Here is a 26,317-nt window from a genome sequence, read left to right on the forward strand (position 1 = left end):
TCCGTACTCTTGTAACGTTGTAAACACTGAACATTAAGCTGGAAACTACAATTTGGCCAAAGGACACACTGATCTCAAGTGACGTGGAAACGTGGAACATTTTCCTGTGTATTATGGTAGTTACGAAGATGTCAAGCTGAAAATCAAATGCCTTATCAAAATAATCACTTACTTTTAGCCTGTCCTGGGTGTAAAAGTAACACAATCACAGAAAGCAGAGTGAACAACCATCCTACCATCTTCTCGGTAAGCCTTCGTCTGGCAGCGATGTTCTGTTTACTGGATCTGTGACAGCATGGAAGACACATCGTACAAATTATCTGTATCGTTGTACACATAATGATCTGTGATTATTGCTTTTTCTCCGGAGTGCATATGCTATCGTGGAATATATATATATATATATATATATATATATATATATATATATATATATATATATATATATATATATACATATATATATATATATATATTTATATATATATATATATATATATATATATATATATATATATATATATATATATATATATATATATATATGAGTGGAAAAGAAGACGTGAAAAGTGACAACTACAAATACAATTGAAAAGATGAGAAACAAGAATATTATTGATTTCAGGAATTTTGTGTCGAAAAAAAGCAAGGCCTAATTAAATACCACAAACCTGTAAAACTGTATCTATTTATATAGTGATTAAATGTTACACTACAGAACATTGCCATAGGCAATTGGCAGAATTAACACAAGCATATTTAACCTTTAGGTGTCATATATATATATATATATATATATATATATATATATATATATATATATATATATATATATATATATATATATATTTTTTTTTTTTTTTCATACTATTCGCCATTTCCCGCAATAGCGAGGTAGCGTTAAGAACAGAGGACTGGGCCTTTGAGGGAATATCCTCACCTGGCCCTCTTCTCTGTTCCTTCTTTTGGAAAATTGAAAAAAAAAAAAACGAGCGGGGAGGATTTCCAGCCCCCCGCTCCCTTCCCTTTTAGTCGTCTTCTACGACACGCAGGGAATACGTGGGAAGTATTCTTTCTCCCCTATCCCCTATCCTATATATATATATATATATATATATATATATATATATATATATATATATATATATATATATATATATGTATAAGGTCTCTCTCTCTCTCTCTCTCTCTCTCTCTCTCTCTCTCTCTCTCTCTCTCTCTCTCACACACACACACACACACACACGCGCGCGCGCGCGCGGTTTAACGGGATTAAAACTTGCTTTCTAAACAGTCCAAATAGGAAATTACACTCGTCCTAAAAACACGACAAAGGTACACGGTAAGACAGACAGGCCTACAGATAAACATTACGATTCCAAGAAATTGTTTTTCGAATGTATAAATGTTTGACATCGTAGAAAAATAAAGTCTCTCAGAAAACAATTAATAACATTAATATTAGATGCTTATTTAATCAAAGTCACATGACGGCTGTTAGGTAGACTTAAGTCCTATAAGACTGTATATATAGGGATAGACATAATACCATACTTTTATGAATGTAGTAACACTAAGATATCGAATAGTGCTATAGCTATGGAAGACATGGGAAACAGCCATAAATTTATAATGAATCAGTTTCACTAGAAAGTGTGACAAGTGATGAAAAAAAAAAAGAGCTTGGGAAAGTGTTAAAGTAGGAAAATTTAAAGCTCACCCGTATGAGTTTAGTAGGTATTGTGCATCTGGCAAACGTATAATTCGGTCTCAAACGTCACAATGTCCCCTTCCTCGGATATATTTCCAGACAATATGTTTATATTTTGTATATTTATAATATATTCTGGAGTGTGGGAAGTTGACAGACACCCAGAAACAAGGAAAAATAAGAGAAAACTAGAATATAGGGAGCACTGGGTAGAATATCGATCGGTACTTTACTACATAGATTTGCGTAGGATTTCCCAGTCACTTCCGAGAATATACCAATACGAATTGCGTTTGGAAACTCTTGTACACAACCGCTCTTCCCCGCCCTACTGTGACGTATGTCCTGATATCCTGTCCAGTATCCTAGCTGGTCCAGGGTTTCCATCAGCGATGCAGATTTTACGAGTATATAAAGACGTCAACATTCCCTGTGATGAATAGCAAAATTACCGTGATTTAGTTGAATAAGCAAGCCTCTTGGCCTTCCCCTTCACATACCCCTGGGTGCGTCGGTCTGGCTAACAACTTGTCCCTTTAAGGGCCATTTCTAAGGCTGGGTGTTTATATCAAAGGGTCGTACCGTCGTGCTCAAGGGTCGTACCGTCGTGCTCAAGAGTCGTACCGTCGTGCTCAAGGGTCGTACCGGGCTACTCTCAACAACATCCTACATCTTCTTCTAATTCTCTTAATATAGATTGGTACAGGAAGTGCACTGAGCCAAAACTGTAAATGTCAGGGAGCAACAAGACTTGAAATGTCAGGGAAGGCAAGATATATAAGATTTGAGGGTTATGGCTCTTCCCTGCCAGGATATAGACATACCATAGGCCACCTCTTCCCTGGTAGGGTACGAACATTCCCTAACATGACCGCTGGTAAATGTTTATTTGCTTTATTTAAATCTAAACAATGTTAAAATGCGTGGTGTTTAGAGCCATGTGGTCATACTTCCCAATGTTAGCTTGCTCATCTCCCAGGAACCTCCACCTCTCTGGCGGATATTCTTTTCTTCAAGAGGAGAGATGACAGACAGAAAAACTGTAATGAAACGATTTTTTCCGTAAAATATAAAGCCACGATGATCTTAAATACATTTAGATAAAGGCTGTCGGTTCGTTCTCTCGGCGTTCGGTCGATTGTCTGCCAAGGTCACTACTATCAAAAACACATTATGGAACACCCATCAAAATGACTTGAAACACCTTCTTAAGATGTTGTAGATAACTGGAAGACAATACACGCTCTCATTTCAGGTGTGGCCCTCATACATTTGATAGATGAAGACGTGAAAGGTCTGGTAAGAATGATTTTGCTTGAAACTAATCAGACAACCAATAAATCCAGTTACGTTTATATTTGATGATGGTCTACATCCACGTTATCTAAATTATGATACTATTGTTTTTTCTCTTTATTTTGCACAATTTTAAGCAAACATGATAAAATACTGAAGAGATTTCTGATCTCAAGTGATGGATCCAATAAATGTTAAATCTACCCTTTCATTTTCTCTAAATAATATAAAAGAAAATGGTAAAATTTGAGAGGTAACTTAGTTTCTTATACATTAGAACGTAAGTTGTCGTCAATATCACTTGACAGTGTGTAATGAGGAAAAGTAAAGACTTTTATCAGTGTGGGGGGTCTGTGTTTCAATTAGAGATATTGGAAATGGTTTGAGAATGTGTGTGTAATGTTGAAAGACTATACATTCCTGATGCACCTCAAGAAAATTGGATGTGGTGTTAATGGTATTAGATGAATAGATAGATAGATAGATTGATTAATTGATTGATAGATATTTAGATAGATAGGTATATAGATAGATAGACAAAAAATACTTCTTTTCGTCGATTGAACCTATACCCACATATCCATTCGTCCACTACTTCACTTCATCCAACCGTCTATCACTTTTATGAGCAGAGTGTGTCAGTATCTTTAAGCAAAATACACAGACAGTAAACTCATTTAGATAATCCACTGAGGACAGCATGTAATATATACATACAAATACTTGTTTCGAATGAAGACTTTTACACTTCTTTCGTAAGTAACAACTTATATTCTGCTTCCTTATGCCATTCAAGTGGCTGGTTCCTCATTATATTCAAGAATTGTTCAATAGTTACATTCTATCTATTTACATCTTGTAAGGTTGTAATCATGTGTGTCTGTGATAAATATTTGTGATTATCGTTTGCATGTTACACGGAGAGAGAGAGAGTTGTACACTTGCGTTGTCCCGTCTCTTGACGTTGTATGCATGTACTACGTCCCTGCTCTTATGTACGTACATACACACACACACACACACACACATAGTTCAGCTTAAGCTGTTCAGTCTCACTGTAAGTATGACTATATACTATCATCTTCGGACAACCTTCAACCCAGGTCACCCATTGTGTCTTCATTACACCACCATATATATATATATATATATATATATATATATATATATATATATATATATATACAATCAGACTGTATGCTACATGATTGTGTTACAGAGAGCCAGACATAGCTAGTCTTGCTGAGAGTAACCTGTGGTGGGGCCGCCCACCGCCCACCCAACTGGGGTCATCTGCCTGGCTGACCGGCCGTTTTCTATATGTTTCGGTGGCCTGGTATTCCTTCCGGTCGGTGTAGGTCAACAGCCCGTTTTCTATATTTTTTTATATGTGTGCCTGCCACACCTCACCTTTCTCACTCTAAACCCTTACTTCCTTACACATGTAAAACCCCTACACCCAATGCATAATACATCCTAACTATGATCTTTACCCCTACATATCCAGCCTTTGCAAGTGATAAGACACATTCACACAATTTATTAATCAAATGATCAAGGAAATCTGTACAAGAGGATGCATGATATTGATCACAGACGAAGATCAACCCATCAAATTTGTTGTGACTGCAAAGAACCATTTTTGACCCAGGAACATGTATGTAATGTTTGCTTTGTTTGGGGTTTAAAAGAGAAATATCGTATGGAATTGTAATTTCTTATCGTTGGACGCGTTCTGCCCTATACGCTCTAGAATAGCTACATTTGGACGTTATTTTAGGAATTCTGATTTCACAATGACTCATCTGAAATTCTATGCGAGACGGTGCCAACCAATCAACAACCAACAGCTATGACGTCAGTACAGGGCACATGCAGGATTGGAGTTTAGAATATTGTTGACAGTATTCCAGGCTTACGATTGGTTTGTGTCTGTTAGTGGGAGGATGTTCATCGTAATGGTGGCACCTCATTGGCTGCTTAGAGAGGTCCCACCAACAGTGGCATAAGCAAGAGTTTACACTCCAATCCTCCAAAGCCTTTTAAAATATATCACTCAAAGGATTCAGAAACAATGACTAAATGGAAAATGGACTAAGATCTTATAAACATATAACATAATACCAACTCAAGTCGGTATTAAAGGATCAAAGTTCTCAGAATTACGATCTGGTTGAGGGTCGGTTCAGACCTTGGTATGTATACATAGAGGGAAGACTTGACCTTATGTTGTTAAATGTGTCGTGATCTCGGGGAGGTTCGGCTGGTGTAGGATATGGTGCAGAGACAACACCAGACCCATTGGACACTAGTGTATATTGTGTCGTCTTTGTGCACATCATCTCCAACACGTCATTACTCCTCTGAACATATGAGACAATGTTGTGGATGATGGACGTCGAGGAAACATGAGTTTGTTAGCTCACAACCTCCACAAGGAGGATGCATGTTGTAGTAAGGAACCCACAAAGTATCTCTCTTCATACGTTCGGGCTATTTTCATCATATATCTCAAACTTTGGCATTTATAGCAATCATCTACTTCATGTCACTCATCATCGACGCATGTAAATGGAGTTCTTATCATATATGACAAATCACTCTGCTTATACGAGTATATATATATATATATATATATATATATATATATATATATATATATATATATATATATATATATATATATATATATACTTTAACACATCTTTACGAGACGATTACAGTGTTACCAGCTACAACAAAAATACTGCTGACAGTGTTGTCAACATCATGCAGGTGGTGGCCCCCTACCATGCATGATCGACCCCGTGAAGCATCGCTGATCGTTATGCCTTGCATGACCGAGCATCATGACGTATTAACAAGCCTTCTACCCATGATTCAATCCAGTACCTCCTCATCTCATGGCTCTCAAAATACCACCTGAGTATTCTCGTCCCTGTTTACCACTGAGTATTCTCGTCCCTGTTTACCACTGAGTATTCTCGTCCCTGTTTACCACTGAGTATTCTCGTCCCTGTTTACCACTAAGTATTCTCGTCCCTGTTTACCACTGAGTATTCTCGTCCCTGTTTACCACTAAGTATTCTCGTCCCTGTTTACCACTGAGTATTCTCGTCCCTGTTTACCACTGAGTATTCTCGTCCCTGTTTACCACTGAGTATTCTCGTCCCTGTTTACCACTGAGTATTCTCGTCCCTGTTTACCACTGAGTATTCTCGATCCTGTTTTGTAAGCAGGAGGTTGAGTCGGGTGCATAAAACAGAGACAAAAAACACGTCGTGGCCAGACGCATCCTGGGAGAAAGATTATACCTGTCGCTCGAGTTGAATTTCTCTTGATTCTATCTATTACTGAAGTGTTGTATGGTTTTCGTAGACGGATTGGTGAAGGTGATTAGTCTCAACATAATGCTCTCATGACTCAAGAGACTGGAGAATACATGTCTGGTTCCAATTGTGAATGGAATCATACTTCAGTACCAGACAACCACATCCTTCCCTCAACCTGTTTTTGTACACGTTCTGGTATTTACTTCTTACGTCTAGCCTCACTCACGCATTTTCTTTCTACAGCTCTCGTAGGTGGATGTGTGAGTGTAGGTATATATATATATATATATATATATATATGCAGGTGTAAGTACATATACAGCTGTATTTGCATACGTGTTGTCTATAAACCATTGGAACGCATCTAAGAATGAGCTCCATACAGCTGCAGGTGTGGTTATGGTCCGCACGAGTACTCCATAAAACTGGTTTCACATCCAGACACTGGGTTGAATGGCCAGTGGACGCCTCAGGCAGAGGTATTCGCTGGCTGGACCTCGCACAGACCGAGGTTTGAGCCACGTCGCTCCTGCTTTACATGAACCCGCTCGTACAAGGTTTAATTTACTAATTCATAACCCTCTACGACCCATTTCATGAGGGGGGGATCCCGGCAACTCCCATGGCTATGCGCTACAATCAGTAGCAGGGAAGTGATGAGCAAAGGTATAGACATCTTACTTAAATGATATAGAGTTGAGAGAGGTTCACAACAGGGGAATAAAAGAATAAAAAAGAGAGTCAAATTGTAAGCTTACAATAAAAGAAAGCTTTTGGTGAAGGGTTTAAGACATCACATCCTGTGTGGTGCGAACTTAAGACATCACATCCTGTGTGGTGCGAACTTAAGACATCACATCCTGTGTGGTGCGAACTTAAGACATCACATCCTGTGTGGTGCGAACTTAAGACATCACATCCTGTGTGGTGCGAACTTAAGACATCACATCCTGTGTGGTGCGAACTTAAGACATCACATCCTGTGTGGTGCGAACTTAAGACATCACATTCTGTGTGGTGCGAACTTAAGACATCACATCCTGTGTGGTGCGAACTTAAGACATCACATCCTGTGTGGTGCGAACTTAAGACATCACATCCTGGGTATAATTGAGTATAATTGTAGAGTATAATTGTATGATTGATCTTGTCTTGAAGCTAGTGTGTGTGTGTGTGTGTGTGTGTGTGTGTGTGTGTGTGTGTGTGTGTGTCAGCCTGGGAATCTATGGCGTGACACAGACGTCTGTGAGCCTCCTACGGAACCGCATGTCTGTGTTTCTGTGGCTGTCCCCTGCACTGTCTGTGGAGTTCAGAGCTGCTCCGTTGATAACCAGTTATGCGTTACGGAGAGAGAGAGAGAGAGAGAGAGAGAGAGAGAGAGAGAGAGAGAGAGAGAGAGAGAGAGAGAGAGAGAGAGAGAGAGAGAGAGAGAGTCTTCCACTCATGTTGCCCCGTCTTTTCACCTTGGGTAGATGTACCATGCCTTTACTCCTTTATACGTACACACAGATCCCAGCCTAAGCCAGGTACCATTTCAACGAATAGCCGAGAGTTATGGATGAATACTTGGGATTGCCTGTGGACCGACTGACGCTTCGAGGATACGAACCCAAGCGGGGCCATACTGATCCATAGTCACAGTGTGTGTAACTGTCTACTTGAACTGTACGTGGAGGGAGTCTGGCACTGGTGGGGGCGCCCCATCTCTTGTACATTCTCCATTGTCATATAACTTCTGAAGTGCTGTCTAACTTTAACCACGTCCCCAGTCTTTCTGTTCCATGTGTTTCCGTGTGTGTGAGAGCAGGTGTGGCGCATAATCTCACCAGCGACCACCACTTTCTGTAAAGGAACGCTCATTCATCAGACGCCAGGAATGAGGAGAAACAACGTGATCCACATAGCAGGGGAGGTCATTGGGAAACATGAGTACATAATGAGTAGCACGGGTTTGTGTACTCTGTACCTCGTTATCCATAGGGTCAATGGCACAACAATGTACCAACGGCGGAAGAAAGGGAAAAGCAGTTCCCTGAGTAGGGAGACAGGACGTCTGGAGATTGCAACGAGTCTTCTTCCTGTAGAAAAGGTAACGAATAGGCTGGTATGGTGGCCTGAGGGAGGAGAACGTCAGATCTATATCTCCCCCAGCAGGAGGTGGCGTGTATGGGGCATTATGTACATCTCCCCCAGCGGGAGGGTTGAGCAGGGTTGATGATATATGATCGTGGTGGACAGGTCCGGCCTAAGCCTGAGGCGAGGACAATGTTGGTCAAAGGAGATGACCACACATTAGCCATGGGGAAATGGGTGGCACAGTGGTGGCGGTATTGTGGTGATGGTGCTAGAGGGGTGATGGTGGTGGTTGTTGTGGTGATGGTAGACAAGTCACAGGGAACCTAATGGTCAATGACGGGGGTTCTCTCCTGACCTGACCTGAACTTGTGGTAGACAAACAATAGTTAAAGGAGAAGGTATCCCCACCCACCTCTCCCTCCGGCTCAACTATCAGCATGGGGAAAAGACAGAGAAAAACATAATGTCGTATGTGGGAAGGTATACTGCCATGGATATTTCGTAGGAAAGTATGATTGGGGGAAAAATAAAGTTTCTAATCAATCTAACTACAGCTGCGATTGGGGGCCAGACTTATATAAGGAAATGAAATAAGGATAAATGACAGTACTTGAAGACTGATCATCCAGTGATGATAGACATCATTCTGTCTAACCTTGTTTTAAAGGAATGATAGGTCATGACAGCCACCACGTACATCTGGCACTCATCTCTCATATCATTTTACCATCTTGCAACCGAAAGATTCTTGTCCGAGTTATGTTTCTGATCACACTAGTACCATTATTTCTGGCCATTGAATCTCTCTCTAAAGACATGTCATTTTCGTTAGTCATGTTGTCTAATGTATCTAATACCTTCAATAGTTCTATTTAGATCTGATCCATGTTTGTCTGTGCTGGAGGCAGTCAATACAGGCTGGGGTTGAGCAGAATGGGTGACAGACACGACTCCACGCCAGAGAGAGAGAGAGAGAGAGAGAGAGAGAGAGAGAGAGAGAGAGAGAGAGAGAGAGAGAGAGAGAGAGAGAGAACAACAACAACAAAAGACTTTAAGGCAACATACAACCTGGAGTGTGTAATGTGGTTCTTTTGGTCTATCAAGTATGGCGACGTACGTAGGGGCAGCGCGTTGTGGCAGAGGCCTATCTTCCAACAGCCAGAGCCACAGCGCGTCCTCGTTCCACCATCCTGTACCCCAGAGGCTTCCGGTCCTCCCATTGTTCTCCTTAGCAAAGATTACGTCGAGACAACAGAGGAGGTGAGTGAACGAGGTAGCCATTATGTCTGCCAATATCAGTCTAGATCAGCGGGTGATCACCCTAACGTCATAATGATACAGTAATCCACTGGCTCACGGGACGGGGGGAAAACAGTGCTATACTACCATGCTTCGTGGAGGGCGAGTGGGTCGTGGGTCCAAGATACAGTAGCGGTAACTTGATCCTTAGTCAAGGACGTGAGGCCTCAAGTATTTGAGATAAGGGAGCGCTCACAACACCCTCGGGCAGGACCGGTTCCCTGACCTCTGTGATGATGAGAGAGAGAGAGAGAGAGAGAGAGAGAGAGAGAGAGAGAGAGACTCTCTCTCCAACTCAGGTGGACTTTTCGTACGTGTCAACACCTGGCTCTGAGGTATGCACACCTGGTCCTGAGATATCCGCTCTTAACATTAACATTAACCATCATTTAACATCTCTCGAGTTATCTTTATACATGACAGGATTAACAAGAGACCTGCCACCACCTTGGCCTGGCAACAGACCAGCCACCACCTGACAACACACTCTTCCTCAGCCACCGAGGCTTCTCATCATTATCCCCTGTAGCATGTAGAGTCTTAGACGACCCGAGGTATGGCGACTGAGTGGCTCTCGTTGGATGTGCGTCGATAATGTGTATCTCCCGAGGACGTGTGCGTCTCTATAGAGAACTAGATACGCCGAGGATATCTACGGAGGCGCTCCTACGCTTCTCTGACACGTTTCTCATTGCACCTCAGATGTACCAGGCAACCAGGACGTATGATGAGCGTGGCACTCACCCCTTGTGCTCCACACCACCTGAGGGTGATGGACCTGTGGTCTGGGGTGATCTTTCCCGGGTAAGGTCCTACGGTGTCGGAACTTTCGTGTAATTAACATCAATTTCAGCCACCCACATCCCGTACCTGACTCTCTCTCTCTCTCTCTCTCTCTCTCTCTCTCTCTCTCTCTCTCTCTCTCTCTCTCTCTCTTTCCTGCGCCTTCAGTATGGCTCGTCGACCGAAATGACACAGACTACGGTAGACAACTGCAGGAGATATCTATCGCAGGATAGCACATGTCTCAACGTGGGCAACAACAGGACGATGATAATGGCCAGACGTTGGTCATTATCGGTCACCAGAGAGAGAGAGAGAGAGAGAGAGAGAGAGAGAGAGAGAGAGAGAGAGAGAGAGAGAGAGAGAGAGAGAGAGAGAGTTTCCACCCTCTCTATGGGAGGGAAACGTCTTCTTGCTTGCTTGTTAAGTTTCAGGATTCCTTCACTTTAAAACCGGATGACACAATGTAGCATTCACGGTCACATCTGCCGATGTACTCAGTCGTCTCTCATAAGAAGAACATAACTAGTGGCAATGATACACACACCACCGGAAGATGTATATATATACACCAACGGTATATAAATAGACAAGGAAAAAAACCCCGTGAAAGTTCAGGGCAGAACTGGTTCTGTTCGGTGAGGTGTTCGTGGTTGAGGTATTTCCTGGTTATCAGCCAAGCTTAACCCGTCGTTAGCGTGTGTCGGCGAGGTGTGGGTTGGCCTGGGGTGGTGGTGAGCCTGGGAGGGGTTGGAGGTTGATGACAAGTGTTGCCGACAACTGGTCGGTAATATTGGAAGGGGTTATCAACTTAGTACTGATGGGGGGTTGGGAACAGAGGCTGAGGTTCTGTGGAGAGTAGTGGACATGGTGATGTGAGGTTATGGGGGTGCGGGGGTTGTATGGCAGAGGGTGGAGGTTGGTGGATGAGGTTGGCATCAATAGTTAGCGGTCAAGTGCAAGAAATAAAGAGAAACTTTTTTCATTTTTCTTTATTATAATTTCTGCTACACCTTGAACAGCAGCAGCTGAGCAGAACATAGCTCTATAAACCAAAGGCTTTCAAAAACTCTCCCCCAAAAGTACTAAAAACAAAAGCATATTCGAAGCATCGACGCTTAAGGATCCCAGTCTCATTAAAGAGAGTTGCCAATGAGATCTGAATCCCACGTACAACCGCTCGCGATGCTCATTTGTCTGGCAAGAACCTACGACCACAACCTGATACATCTCCAAACTCAAACCATGAATGAGCCAAGAACACACGAAATAAACTCATACCCTCTTCTCTACAGTCAAGTTAGGGTCTCACAAAGACACTGTACTGTGTCATGACCTCACAGCACAGCTGGGGACGTGCAGGAGAACGCGTCGTTCCTGTATAGGCTTTATTACTGCTGTTCTGCTGTGTGCCAGTCCCACACGACTGGTCCTTGGGCAAGAAGCAATGGCTTCCCTCGCCGTGGAATGCCGTCCCACGAGTGTGTTCGTGACGGTCAGAGGTCAGGATGGTCGTGACGGTCAGAGGTCAGGATGGTCGTGACGGTCAGAGGTCAGGATGGTTGAAGTGATTATTCGTTTACTTGAAGGGAAAGACGTTGGTGTAATGTCTTGCTGGTGGCATAACTCCCTCTTGACCCCTGAGGTCAGCGGACTGTGTTGGTCAAGTGCAAAATAAAGTGATGGAAGAAGTCGATTATTTTGGGTTCATTATCATTCGTCAAAGTCTTGATCGAGTCTTTCCACAGCAGGAGAACCATTAACACAGCAGGAGAACCATTAACACAGCAGATGAACTACTGACACAGTAGAGTGTTAACACAGCTGGAGGACCAGTAACACAGCAGGAGAACCATCAGCCTGTAGTACTATTCCTCGTTTTCTATCTCTTTTAATGAAGGTTTAGAAAATCATTTGCTTCAGGTTTGCCTCAGCGAGAGCATCAGCTGCTGTCGCGTCCTTTGGTACATAGCTGAGCCATCTCTGCCCAGGAGCTGTGTGTATAAATCTTGTTCACAATGGCGAACAAACATGTGGTTACGTGTCTTATTGTCGGCCACAGAACAACAAGTGACAGACGAGAAGGACGTAACAATGACTCCAATACCTCTTGAGAGGCGAGTGGTCGAAGGAATCCTCCCTTAAGTGTGTCTGGTCGTGATGTAGCACAGTGGCTCGACGCTCATACAAAACATCTAATGATGGTCTTCATCGCTGGTGAGGTGCGTCGCCAGGGACATGGGTCGACTGTACCCTCCAGCCAGCGAACAAGGAGAGAGAGAACACGCCATGCTCTCGCAGGGGCCTCCAAGTATATATGAAATTCAGTATATAAGTAAATTCGTTTGCAATCTGAGGTTAAAACACACACAAAGCTTGGCTGAACAATAATTTGCAAAGTTATCGTTCATTTTTTTAATAGAAATATCTACGAAATTCAGGATGGCCACCAAAATAATAGATATAATTCTTTTTATCTTCACATCACTGTTAGACAGCGAACGTGACCAACGATGGACGCAGAAGTTTCTCTCGTCTTTTCATTCAATCCATTTTCAATTTGAAAAAACTTTTTACCAATTCATTGTCTATGCAAAGTGTACTTATTTATAATAATCAGCATCGTGACAGATCACTGGAGAGAACATTGATAAAGTGTAAGATTGTGTGTTGGTTGTTGAATGATACTACGAAAGGACTCAGACAACAGCAGACTAATGGGTCTTAACGAGGCTGTCTGTGGTGGTGGGAGGGATCAGAGACACATACGTTAGTTACATACATTACGGACCACATAGACCCGAGGCTCAAGCGAGGTGGTCTAGGTAACAGTTTACTACTGGGGGTTCACACAGGAGGATGAGAGGCCAGTGTTATGGTGATGGAGAGAAAGTGTTGACGAACAAAACCTGTCATAAATGTCAGTTGATCCAGCTTATTTCCTTCATCCAGCTGATTCCTGAAGAGGAGATGTTGCTCCTGGATATCAAGGTGGGACGAGGAGGGTGGGACGAGTCCAGATACTGAAGTACCTCCCCACCGAACGTTGATGACACAGCTCCTCTTGTGAAGCGCGGAGAGATGATCACCAGACATCCCTCAGATAGAGAGAGGAATGCAACATGACATCAGTCATGCAGAGATGAAATTCAGTGGAGTGAAGTTACAGGAAGACGAGGAGAGGAAGGCCGTAGCGAATGAAGAACAAATCAGTAAAACATCAGTTGTACGATTTTCAAGGAAGTTTTGCTTCTTCCTCATGGTCGCTCTGCCCAAGCGAGCCACACTGCGCATTTAGATTCCTGGGAGACATCAAGGTCAGCATAAGATTAGCGTTCACTGCATCGACAGTGCGCTGGCGGCAGAGATAATGGGAGTCAGGTGCAAGTGGCTGGAGGTGAAGCTATGAATACCACCGCTCTTGATTCTTGAACGGAGGGTCGGGTTTAGAGAGAGGCAGAACACAGGAGGGAGTCTGGAATGAGGCGAGGCAGAAGAATAGAGAGAAAGAGGAGGACGAAAACACCTGGAGATCAAGACGACCATTCTCGGTCATGCGAAACGAGGAAGACACGAGAGGTATGGCGATGGTAGGCCATGTTGTGTACCGTACAACAATGCCATTCATAACCAGACGACGGACTTACGGGGCTACACAAACCGGATCTAGATCCAATTACAGAACCAGCGAACCATAACACTACGCTCGTAAGGCCCACACGCGATCACCAGACTCTGTCTCTCTCCTCTTGGCTCCCTCTACATACCGTACCATTTCTCGCTCACGTCTATGTATGTAGAGGACGCGTCGAAGTGGACCCCATCCTCGGAAGCAGATCACAACGCGAGTTGGGGTTGTCGACCGCTCCTGTGCCGGACGAATGGACACACTGAAGACCGGCCCGCGGCTGACCACCCTCCCAGAGGTATGTACACCTCCGTCAGGAGCTTTGGAGATCCGGACGCCACGTCGACAAGGGACGTGCAGAAGGACCAACACTGGTGGTGAATGGAATGTCACCTTCTTCGATGAGACGGATGAAAACGATTCCGCCATCGTAAATACGTCGACATTTTTTAGCCCGTGCTAATCTTACCTTGTGAAATCAAAACGATCTACAGAACCTCCAGAGAGCGCTATATAAGTTCACAAAGTGCGCAAGTCTGCTTCATGTAACATCAGACCTAACTTATATCCTAGCGGCTCTAGAAGCTAAACGAATGATTGTGGTCTGTGACTTTATGCAACCCCAGGAGGCCATCTTGTATACAGACACCACGTTCAGATGACTCTAAATAAACATGATGTTGCTATCATTCAACATCTTAGATGTTGCAACCATATCGTAGGTGATGTTATAACTTCCAAGGTATGCGATTTCAGAGTTACTTTTCTCAGTTTGGATTGATGTTCCTCAAATTGATGGCCATACTCGGTACAACAGCCATCTTGACCTAATTTCAAGTGGGCCATCATCATCAAACCTTATCTTGTCAGTCTACTGCCCTAACTGTTCTATGATGTGTGCTCTTACCCCAAACTGCACACTTTTATCAGCTTCAGACACTATGATTCTGTACCGTTAGGCGTGAGACTGTGTCAGAATATGAACAGTTAACTCAAGAAACACCGAGAGGATCCAACGTCACAACTGCTGGAAACTGCAGGGGAGGAGCTACCCATCCTCCAGCAGTTCCTCCACCCCGGGAGTACATGCAGTTCCTCCTCCCCCAGCGGATGTGCCTCACATTGGACGATATGCCTCAATGCTGACAATATCCCGGGCGACACAGCGTGGATACCATCCCACACCAGCCACAATATCTAAGACTGAAGAGAGGCGCTGGACTCGCGACAATATGCTCCAACCCTGACAAGATCCGTCGACGGGTGAGATCATGTGCACAACATCTGCCATCACCTACTACAGTGTGCATCGCCCACGCCGCCACTGGCCGCAATGCCATAAGGGTGATTCAAAAGAAGTTTCTGTGATAAAACAAACATTAAAAGCATTTATCTAGACACATCGTTTGAGGTCAACAAGAGTTCCTGTACCTGCAAGCAATGGGCTACAGCTCTGAGGTAAAAGGCGTCACACTAGTGAAGAGAACGAGCAATTTGCATTAAAGACTGGATTGAATTGCCTACTGTTGCCATGAATGCCAAGACGCTAGGCTCATGCCATGATGACTGATAGACTCATTCATGAAGACACTGAACGATCATTTTCAGCCGATTAGTTGATCATTAAGTCGCCACAAGTGAAGCAAGATCCTCATTATCATCAACAACTAACTTCACTGCAGGTGAGCAGGTCTCCCCTCACCTGCGCACAATATAGACCTGATCCCTCACAGCTGCCACAGTGCTCAGCAAACACCCGACACTCGGCGCCTGACTATATCCCTCATCATCGACAACACTCACCAACAGGAGACGGAAACGACTTCGATAATATCCCTCGTCAGCCACAATATCCCCCATCACCCACAAGATCCCTCGTCAGCCACAATATCCCTCATCACCCACAAGATCCCTCGTCAGCCACAATATCCCTCATCACCCACAAGATCCCTCGTCAGCCACAATATCCCTCATCACCCACAAGATCCCTCGTCAGCCACAATATCCCTCATCACCCACAAGATCCCTCGTCAGCCACAACATCCCTCGTCAGCCACAATATCCCTCATCACCAACAATATGCAGCACTGGTCCATGGCGGAGAGGCTCTTCTTCTCTCCCGACAACATCCTCCAACACCGCCAAGAAGGCGAAGCAGCACACACACACACCACAGCTTCGATCATATCCTCCATCCGCCACAGTATGCACTACTGATCGCTCAGGGGAGCCGCCAAAGACGCTGACAATACCCTGCAACTGCAACCATATGCAGCCTCGTCCTGGCGCGGTGCGTGCAGCTGACAATACCCAGCAGCTTCGACCATATGCAGCCTCGTCCTGGCGCGGTGGGCGCAGCTGACAATACCCAGCAGCTTCGACCATATGCAGCCTCGTCCCTGTGGATGCGTGCAGCTGATAATATCCCACGTCGTGGATCAGATGCAACCCAGACGAGTATGTGAACCAAAGCCGACGACCTGGTGGCCCCGTCGAAGACAGAGTCGGCCCCGTCGAAGACTGTGCCAAGCCTCGCCAGCCACCCGCTCGCCCCTCTGCTTGCTGCTCAGTGGCTCCGCCCCTTCCTCCAGTTCTCCCCTCCCCGACACACCTCCCCCTTACTTGATTCCCGACCAATCACTCCCATCCCGACCTCCCTCCGTCCCTCCACGTCTGCTTACTCCCCACTGGCCATGTAGACAGTAACCGACCCCACTTGGGAAGTTCGCGGAAGCATATGTCTCGTTTTTGTAGGTTAATGACGTCAGTGGTGGATGGACAGTGGGCTGAGGATGACCCACTAGAAAGGTGAAAGCAGTGGAATGTAGAACTGCCGGGCTGGAAGGAAGGGGGGGGGGGGACACCCGATTGCCTGCTGTTTCATCAACTGAGAAAGTATAAGACGATTGCCTGGCGATACGTGCTGTGTCTCAGAGTCTGTACGTGCACACAGGCACGTGCGAATGCGCACGCGTGCATACAAACGTAAGAACGTCAACACCAGAATAAATGTATGCACTCACAATCGCATACATACACAAATACGCACACAAAAATGAGTAAACCACCACAAAGACGCAAATCCCAACTAACACATACAAAATTCAACACATTTCTACATCCTTATACATGCTAGAGATCACATCTAAAAACATCTGACATTTCTAAATGTATCTATATTCTCTGAAGTCCAATTTAGAATTTGTTAAAGTATATCGGGTCTCTAGTTAGACCTATCTAAACATAACGAGTAACTACGAACCACTCCTGAAAATGGTGTGAGTCTTATCTGACAGGTCCTCCCACCTCCTCTGAAGTACACACATGCCAAACCTTTCTAAAAAGACGTAGATCTGGAAGGGAACACAAAAGCGATGTTTTTGTCGCTGTCGACTAAGACCTCTCCAATATCCACAACCTTCAACCATATCCACTTGCTGTCTCAAGTTCGAACCGGTATTTTAGATCATATCCACCTGGAACCAGCCATCAAGAATCTCTCTGTTGGATAACAATATCCACAGTCGTCCACAATATCTATCAAGATCCACCACCTCCACGTTGTGAACCTCTGATAATATCTACTTCACAGACCATGTCCACCCTCCCACCGCCACACTCTCGACCATATCCACCCTCCCACCGCCATACGCTCGACCATATCCACAATCGTCCACCATATCAGCCAGGAGCCGCCGACACCTCGCTAGCTTCAGACAATATCTACTTCACTAACCATATCCATCTTCCCTCCGCCTCACGCTCGACCATATCCACAGTATTCCACCATATCCGCCGCCTGCCTGGCCTTCACATCTTCCTTGATCATTCTCCACCACTCCACCTCTATTACCGGAGGGGGTCTGGCTCCCCCTCACGACTAATGTAAGGGTCTGTCCGAAATGATATTCACAGATCTTCTCTACATCCCACCTATCTTTGGCGTTTTCGTAATTTCACTTAAAGACATGGAAGCGATTCTGTTCACATCTTTTTGCATCATCTTTACCAGATATTTACACTAACTTTACACTGCATTACCAGAGCTGCTGCTTCAGTTATCGCTAAATTGCACTTTTGTTCCGCAAGTGAACAGATATGATGATTTCTCGCGAAATTACGCGAAGGCAACAGAAACCGTAGCTAACGGGTGAACTTCAGACCTGATTTTCAACCAATCACAGACTTCCTTCCGACAGCCAATCATAGACGAGCTGTACTTTTAGCTCTACCCATTATATATATATATATATATATATATATATATATATATATATATATACAAGCCCTCCCCAAACATGGCATGCTAACCAACAGTACTGCAAGTCCTTAAGGCTGGAAATCCAACAGGAACACGTGCTGACCCCCAGACTTACTTCACGATATGCACAACCATCCATAATATCCATCAGACGTGACAATATCCACCTCAACCGACAACATCCACAACGTCCCTGGTGGCGGGAAACAAGTCTTTGGGTCTTGGACAGTATCCACTAACATCCACAAGATCCACCACCGTCCACAAGATCCACCACCGTCCACAAGATCCACCACCATCCACAAGTCCCTCCCACTGCTGCCTAAATAACCCCTCCCCCTGCTGCCTTGCAAGCCCCGCCTACTACTGCCCTGGAAGCCCCACCCACTGCTATCCTGGAAGCTCCGCCCACCTGTAATGACTGCCATCACCGGAGCTGACAACTGACACTGCCACATCTGACACCACTACCACCAGCACCAGCACCACAGACACCCGACACATGGGTGACCTCCTTTCCGGGAAGAACAGGCCTGGGGACCTCTTTGTGGGGTTTACAGACCTGAGGAACCTCTTTCTGGGGTAGTTACAGACCTGGGGATCTTTCTCTGGGGTTGACAGACCTAGGGACCTCCTTCTGGGGTAGTTACAGGCCTGGGGACCTCCTGCTGGGCTAGACACACACCTGGGGAATTCCTGCTGGGGTAGACACATGCATGGGGACCTTCTGCTGGGGTGGAAACGACCTGGGGACCTCTTGCTGGGGTAGACACAGTCCTGGGGATTTCCTGGTGGGGTAGACACATGCCTGGGGACCTTCTGCTGGGGTAGAAACGACCTGGGACCTCTTGCTGGGGTAGACACAGTCCTTGGGATTTCCTGGTGGGGTAGACACAGACCTGGAGATCTGCTGGGGTAGACACAGACCTAGGAACCTCCTGCCGGGGTAGACACAGACCTAGGGACCTCCTGCTGGGGTAGACACCGACCTGGGGACCTCCTGCTGGGGTAGACATAGACCTGGGGACCTCCTGCTGGAGTAGAAAGCAACCTGGGGATCTCGGAACCTCAAGTGCGTTGGAGTCTGATGGGACGTGCCCCTTCGGGTGGTGGCGAGGACCTCACCCCGACCGGAGTCTTGGGGAAAAACGACCATCAGAACAGGTTCCTCCACCTGGTTCATGTAACTCAAAAGTACATTGCTATCAATAATGATACGGTGAATGACTTTCCTTGATGGCGAGGTGTATTCTGAAAATATCGTTGCATGAAAATCACTATTGCTATTCTAAGGTTTCGCTTCTTTATAATATCACCTTGAATAGGTCCTTTCTAATATCTTGAATTAGCGAGGTAACGCAAGGAAGAGATGACATAGCTTTCGAGGAATTGATCCTTTCATCTTCTAAATTTAGGAAGTGTTGATAAGAAGGGGAGGATCTCTAGCGTCGCCTTTTTCACTCACGTCCCTCTTCGTCGCCTTCTACGACACACAGGAGATAAACGGACCCTATTGTTCTCTATTCGTTGCACCGTGATGAATCTTCAAGAAAAACTGGTCGCTGGTGACTTCATGCGTAGAATGTGTTCACGCTCGGTCGGACATCATTTGGGTACAGACGGAGGGACAACAAGACAGCTAATACACCTGTCGGATGGCATTTTTGTGTCGTAGCCAAACAACAGAGGACTCATTGCTCTGGCTAGGGTTCCCTAGAGACGTGGAGACTTCATAGTCGTTGAGAGAGAGAGAGAGAGAGGAGAGAGAGAGAGAGAACTTACTTTCCAATGTAAGTTGAAGAGAAAGAGTTGTTCGTGTGGGCCCCATGCAGGGTAGGAAATTGAAGTGAGGCGGACACGGGTATGGGTTATGGGGGTGAGGTGGCTTAACCTGGGTGGGGGACACTGGATTAGTGGGGAGGTGGGAGATTATAGGGGCGAGTAGAGGAGGAGGGAATAGAGGGAGAGTAGAGAAAGATTCTCCTCCAGGATACAAACAAAATGGTTATGTAAGACTTGCAAACAAAGTACAGCAAGTCTTGCAAACGAAGCAGCAAAAGCTCATAAAAGTTAGGAGTTCATTACGTTCAGAATTTTTCGCTCACTTGATGGATCATTTCACTTCGTCCATATGTAATATGTTTTGGAACGAGGTTGGCTGCTGTTGGGGAGTTTCACGTAATCCTCTTGCCTTCCTTATCCATCTTTCTACTGTGATTTCGTCTGATTATCGTCCTTGGTTTTGGCTCAGACATTGTCTCTTCTCATACATTGTTCATCTAGCAGAATAGATGAAATGAAAATGATTACTTCAATAGTTCTTTTCCTCTTGAGAAACTTGTTCTTAAGAGAGAGTTTCAGGGTTTTATGATTTTTGATACGATCATGAGGACGTCGATCCTGGGGCGTCGATCCTAGATCGTTGACCCTGGGGCGTCGATCCAAGGGCGTCGATCCTAGGGCGTCGATCCTAGGGCGTCGATCCTGGGGCGTCGATCCTGGGGCGTTGATCCTGAGGCGTCAGTCCTAGGGCGTCGATCCTGGGGCGTCAGTCCTAAGGCTTCGATCCTGTGGCGTCAGTCCCAGGGCGTCGATCCTGGGGCGTCGATCCTGGGGCGTCAGTCCTAGGGCGTCGATCCTACGGCGTCGATCTTGGGGCGTCGATCCTGGGCTGTTCTATATCTCTAATAACCATCGAGGATCCGTGTCACAACGCCTTCAAACGTTCCTCCACAACAACATGACTCTGAGAAAGTCGAGTGTTTTCTTTTCCAGTCGCCTTCTGGCACTTCCTGTACTCGCATTCTAACCCTTCAGGTGGATTCAGGTTGCACTGGAAACCTATATAGCCATAGATGACCCATCACGTCCGCTCTGGAATTCTCTCGAGATCACGTGTGACCTTGATATATCTTTTTTTTTTTCCAAAGCATTTAATGAAGGAGAAGAGAAAAAAGAAGATGGGGTGTGTGTGCCTTGATCACCTGTTTCTTCCAGTTCATTACACTACATCTGGACCTCCCTAAGGGCCGGCTGGCCTCTTATGGGAGCCGGTCTGGAAGCGATGGCGTTTGGTCGACCGTCCACTGAAATTGGAAGGTTTAAAGCTGGTGGTTGGGTGATGGAAGGAAGGAAGTTCGGGGACGTAAGGCGATGGAGATCAGGTTGTGTAAAGCGAGCTGAGAGAGAGAGAGAGAGAGAGAGAGAGAGAGAGAGAGAGAGAGAGAGAGAGAGAGAGAGAGAGAGAGAGAGAGAGAGACCCACCCCAGCTTCACCCCTGGACATACCACACCTTCAAGCATACTCACCACGTCCGGCACAATGTTGTCAACATTACAAGAACTACAAAGATTTTCGAGCGATTTGATCAACGAAGATTTGGAATGCGTGCAATATACACATGACCCGCATATGATGATGAAGCAGACATTATCTTAATCGTAGATATAGATATGAACGATAAGAAGAAAGTAAGGATAATATATATTCTTTTCAAAACACTATCTGACCTCATTTCTTCTTCACAACACCCTATCTGACCTCATTTGTTCTTCACAACACCCTATCTGACCTCATTTCGAACATCCTGTTCAGTTCTGGTTGACAAATTCCATCAAAAAACTAACAAACGCTAGAGAGTGTTCAAAGAATAGTAATAAAACTAATTCTGTCTCTGCCTTTACAGTGGCCACTACGGTCATCAATAATCCTACCCCAGACCGCAGTGTTGATGATGGGGCTCCTCCTCTCCCATACTAGTGATCACACAAGCCCCTGCAAGTCCTGACCTGGAAATAACGGAGGCTTTCTCCCGCTAACTCCAGGTTGTAGCCAGTCGCAAAGTGTGTGTGTGTGTGTGTGTGTGTGTGTGTGGTGAAGGGATCCCTCATTGGTGAACACCTTGAGGCTAAACGTTCATGAACACACTACTTCCCTGACGGTTGGTTCTCCTGAAGATTCACTGGTTCTCGTAAAGATTCACTGCTTCGTAAATCTTCAGTCAACATGCTCACAAAATGGTTTCAGTTTCTACTATTCATTGTTCAAAATGTTCAGTGGGTGGAATGTCCACTGGTCGAAATGTTCATGAATATCTTATGAATTTTTGAATAGCAGTGTCACCGCCCCCGCTTCCCTGGTTCACTGGTAGAGGAGAGGGTTCACTGTCCTAGGAACTGAGACATCTCGGGTCGTAAGGGTTCACTGCTCGTTAGGTGTAATGTTTCTGGCGGCTGGCTGACGTACGATATCTTCCTGCAGGGTGCAGTGACTTCACTGTCTGAGGAGTTCACTGCCGTAGAGAGAGAGAGAGAGAGAGAGAGAGAGAGAGAGAGAGAGAGAGAGAGAGAGAGACTCATATTCTCAAGGATGGAGAGAGACGGGAGGAGGGGAGGGGGGGGGGAGGGGGTGGGGTCATTGTTAAGGGGTATCCAAGGCTTAGATGGATGAGGATCATTACAACTCTTCGTATGATCACCTGTAGTTAATCACAGGTGCACACTGGGGGTCATGAGACGAAGTTCTCCCATAGTCTACTACGGGTGGTACAGTGGTTAGGTTATAGGAAATGAGATCATCACAGTAATTTTGTTCAAGAGAGGTTGAAGATAACTGCTGTGAAGAACAAAAGCGTATGGCAGTGAACAGGGATGTATGGCAGTGAACAGGGGTGTATGGCAGTGAACAAGGGCGTCTGGCAGTGAACAGGGGTGTATGGCAGTGAACAGGGGTGTCTGGTAGTGAACAGGGGTGTATAGCAGTGAACACGGGTGTATGGCAGTGAACAAGGGTGTCTGGCAGTGAACAAGGGTGTATGGCAGTGAACAAGAGGGTATGGCAGTGAACAAGAGGGTATGGCAGTGAACAAGAGGGTATGGCAGTGAACAAGAGGGTATGGCAGTGAACAGGGGTGTATGACAGTGAAGATGAGGAACAAGTTCTGACGTGATAATCATTTGTTTGTTGAATTTAACATCATATTACAAGTTGTGTGTCCATGAGGCTGTAGGTTAACCCCCTATAGACACACACACACACACACACACACACACACAGAGCAAAACAAGCATCATTATGTACGTGGTAAAAAGAGGTACGTGGAAGATGAAACCAGCAACATCTCATCAAATGCCGCTACAGGATGTATGGCCCACACACACACACACACCATCTCTCCTGCCATCCAAATGATTATTTTTTTCGTGATTACCTTTTTTTTTTGGTACGTAGAGGAACTTTGTGCCAAACAAAGGAAGGCTTAAATAACGGGGGAAAACACCATAAGGATGGTTCTTATGGTACGCGAGTCATTGACCTTACTGGGGTATTAATTTGAGACATATGTGGAATGGAAGTGAACATGAATGTATGAAGTAATTAGATGAATACAAAGTGGTAGGAAAAATGATGAGAGGCAGTTGAGATAAAGCAGAGAGAGAGAGAGAGAGAGAGAGAGAGAGAGAGAGAGAGAGAGAGAGAGAGAGAGAGAGAGAGAGAGAATGGCAACGATTAATTGAATTTTTAGGGAGATATACGATAAAACAGAAATGCGAATTAGATGTTTTAAAAATCATTGTTAGAGGAAAGTTGATATAGGTGAACAAAGATGAACACAAGTGACGCATGACTACATGATATATATATATAATCATATGTATATATATATATATATGAATACCTGTCTAGTTATCAATCCGTAATAAAGCGTTCTTTATTAATTTTCACACACACACAAACACACACACACACACACACACGTGATCTACCTGCACATATAAACGTCAGATAACGAATGCTCTCAGACTAAGTGTGTTATGTGTGGTATGCCTCTTCGTCTGGCTCGTCCTCGTTTGTGCAATTCCCTCCTCAGTTCAGAAGTGTCTGTCCTCGTTCTCGCTTCAGGATTTTCAGCTGCATCTCGCTTCAGACGTGTCTGATATCAGAGACAAGTAGCATCACTTCAGTAACCAGGGCCTACTGACCGCCATGCACTAACAGAGCTGCTATGTAATCTATGTCTGTTCCTTTACGACTTTCTATGCCCGTAGCACAGACTTGATTATAGACAACTATAGAAATCCGGCTATAAATCAGCATGTTTGTGTCAGCAAGTGCTTTAGGCTGGTCGTAAACTGTGCGAGACAGGGTCGGGATGGAAACTGTGTTTTCCTCGGGACTATTGACAGGCATGAGGAAGACGGTGAGAGTCTTCACTTCTTTATATAATGGGGGAAGGGGAGGGGGGGAACCTCCACACACACACACACACACACACACACACACACACACACACACATACACACCACTTCAAGCTGACCGAGGACGATGACCCATGATTACATACCACGTTCAATAACAGCCTTGTTCATTATTATCTTTCGGGAGAGGTGAATCAGCTGTTTTGTGTTGGGTTAGATCTACTTTTTTTTAAGTGGGGTGGTGGGGGAGAGATGTGTTGGATCAGCTGGTTTTTCCTTGCATTCTCCGCCAGTGTAATACATATGAGGGTAAGACGTAACGGGATATGGTCGTGCTTCCGAACACCGTATTAGCGATGGCCCTGGGCAAAGATGACCTAACAAGTGAAGGAATTAGTTGTTAAGAGAGGAAACGAGGTTGAAGGAGCCAGAACGCAGGCAGAGGAGAGGGTTAGATAGAGGGAAGGTCAAATAGAGGGAAGGTCAGATAGAGGGAAGATGAAATGGAAGTAGAGTGTTGCATACACCTGGTTTAAAGGAGGATCTTGAAAGCTCGTGGTACTGGAACTAAATCTTCACTAAAATATAGAAAGAAAACGAGGTTAGATATCTACATTATGTCTGTCTGTCTGTCTATCTATCTGTCTGTCTGCCTGTTTGCTCCTCCTTCCCGTCGCTTCAGGGTTGCACTAGAGGCCAAGTGTTTCTCGTATCTTGTCCCAGGTGTGAAGCGCTCCAACCAACTTCCTCACATTGACACTCGTAAATCATTTTTATAGTTAGTCTTTCCACTCGCTAATCTTTGGGATTTCCGCTCATTCAAGGCACGAAAGAATTCATGATTAAACCACAAGACGCTATATCACACACAAAATATTCCGCTTTATACAGAAGTTAAGCCAAATACATTCACTTTACAAGTTGTAGTGTTTAAGAACAGCGAAAAACTTGGATTTTGAATAATATATTCAAGGGTGATGCAGTTCATCATCAGCTTGAAGGACAGATAGATAGATAGATAGATAGATGGATAGAGAGAAAGACAGAAATATAGATAGGGGAAGAAATAGGTAGATATAACCTTTATTCAGAAAAATGGTTGAGCAATTTAAAATTGATTCCAGTTTCCTACCTCAGCCACTTCATGCTACTCATGTTATAGAGCTGGATTTAACGACGATAAACTACCTCTACACCACAGTTACAGAGGTTACAGGAAAGTTAATAATGATCAACTTTACCTTACATCAATTTCAAAGAAGTTACAGAGCCAGAGTTAATGAGGCCTACCTGCCCCTACATCCGTATTACTTTGTTCATAAGAGAGTTACTGTAGCCATCCCATGTCTGTATCATCATAAGAGAGTTACTGTAGCCATCCCATGTCTGTATCATCATAAGAGAGTTACTGTAGGTATCCCATGTCTGTATCATCTTAAGCATAATTGTCATAAAAGACTAGTTTATCTGTCTGACATCTTTAAACTTTGCTGGCACAAAAAATCACAACGGTTCTAATGAGGGAAGCGCTAAGTAACACGTCTGGAAGTGTCCAAATTACTATTCTCGCGTCAGTTATGGCTGAGCGCACTTGCGTTTGCCCTGTAGAGGGAGAGACGCTCTCTAAACCTCCCCCTCACTTGAGAGAGGTCATGAGGCCATATAGGTACCATCCCTGACCTCTACAGACCTCCAAGGCACCCTAATATATGGATCAAAGACCAGTTTCTGGAC

General features: G+C 44.8%; 1 long non-coding RNA gene across 1 annotated transcript in view; it reads right to left on the bottom strand.

Annotated features, from left to right (window-relative positions):
* LOC139764364 (uncharacterized) overlaps positions 1 to 26,317 on the bottom strand; it is a 116,584-nt gene that overhangs the window by 231 nt on the left and 90,036 nt on the right. Inside the window, exon 3 of the long non-coding RNA XR_011716350.1 lies at positions 1 to 285. This exon is cut by the window's left edge and continues 231 nt beyond it. This is a non-coding gene — a long non-coding RNA (uncharacterized lncRNA). The remainder of the gene's footprint in view (positions 286 to 26,317) is intronic.

Source organism: Panulirus ornatus, chromosome 49 (assembly GCF_036320965.1).
Source record: "Panulirus ornatus isolate Po-2019 chromosome 49, ASM3632096v1, whole genome shotgun sequence".
NCBI classification, from domain to species: domain Eukaryota; kingdom Metazoa; phylum Arthropoda; class Malacostraca; order Decapoda; family Palinuridae; genus Panulirus; species Panulirus ornatus.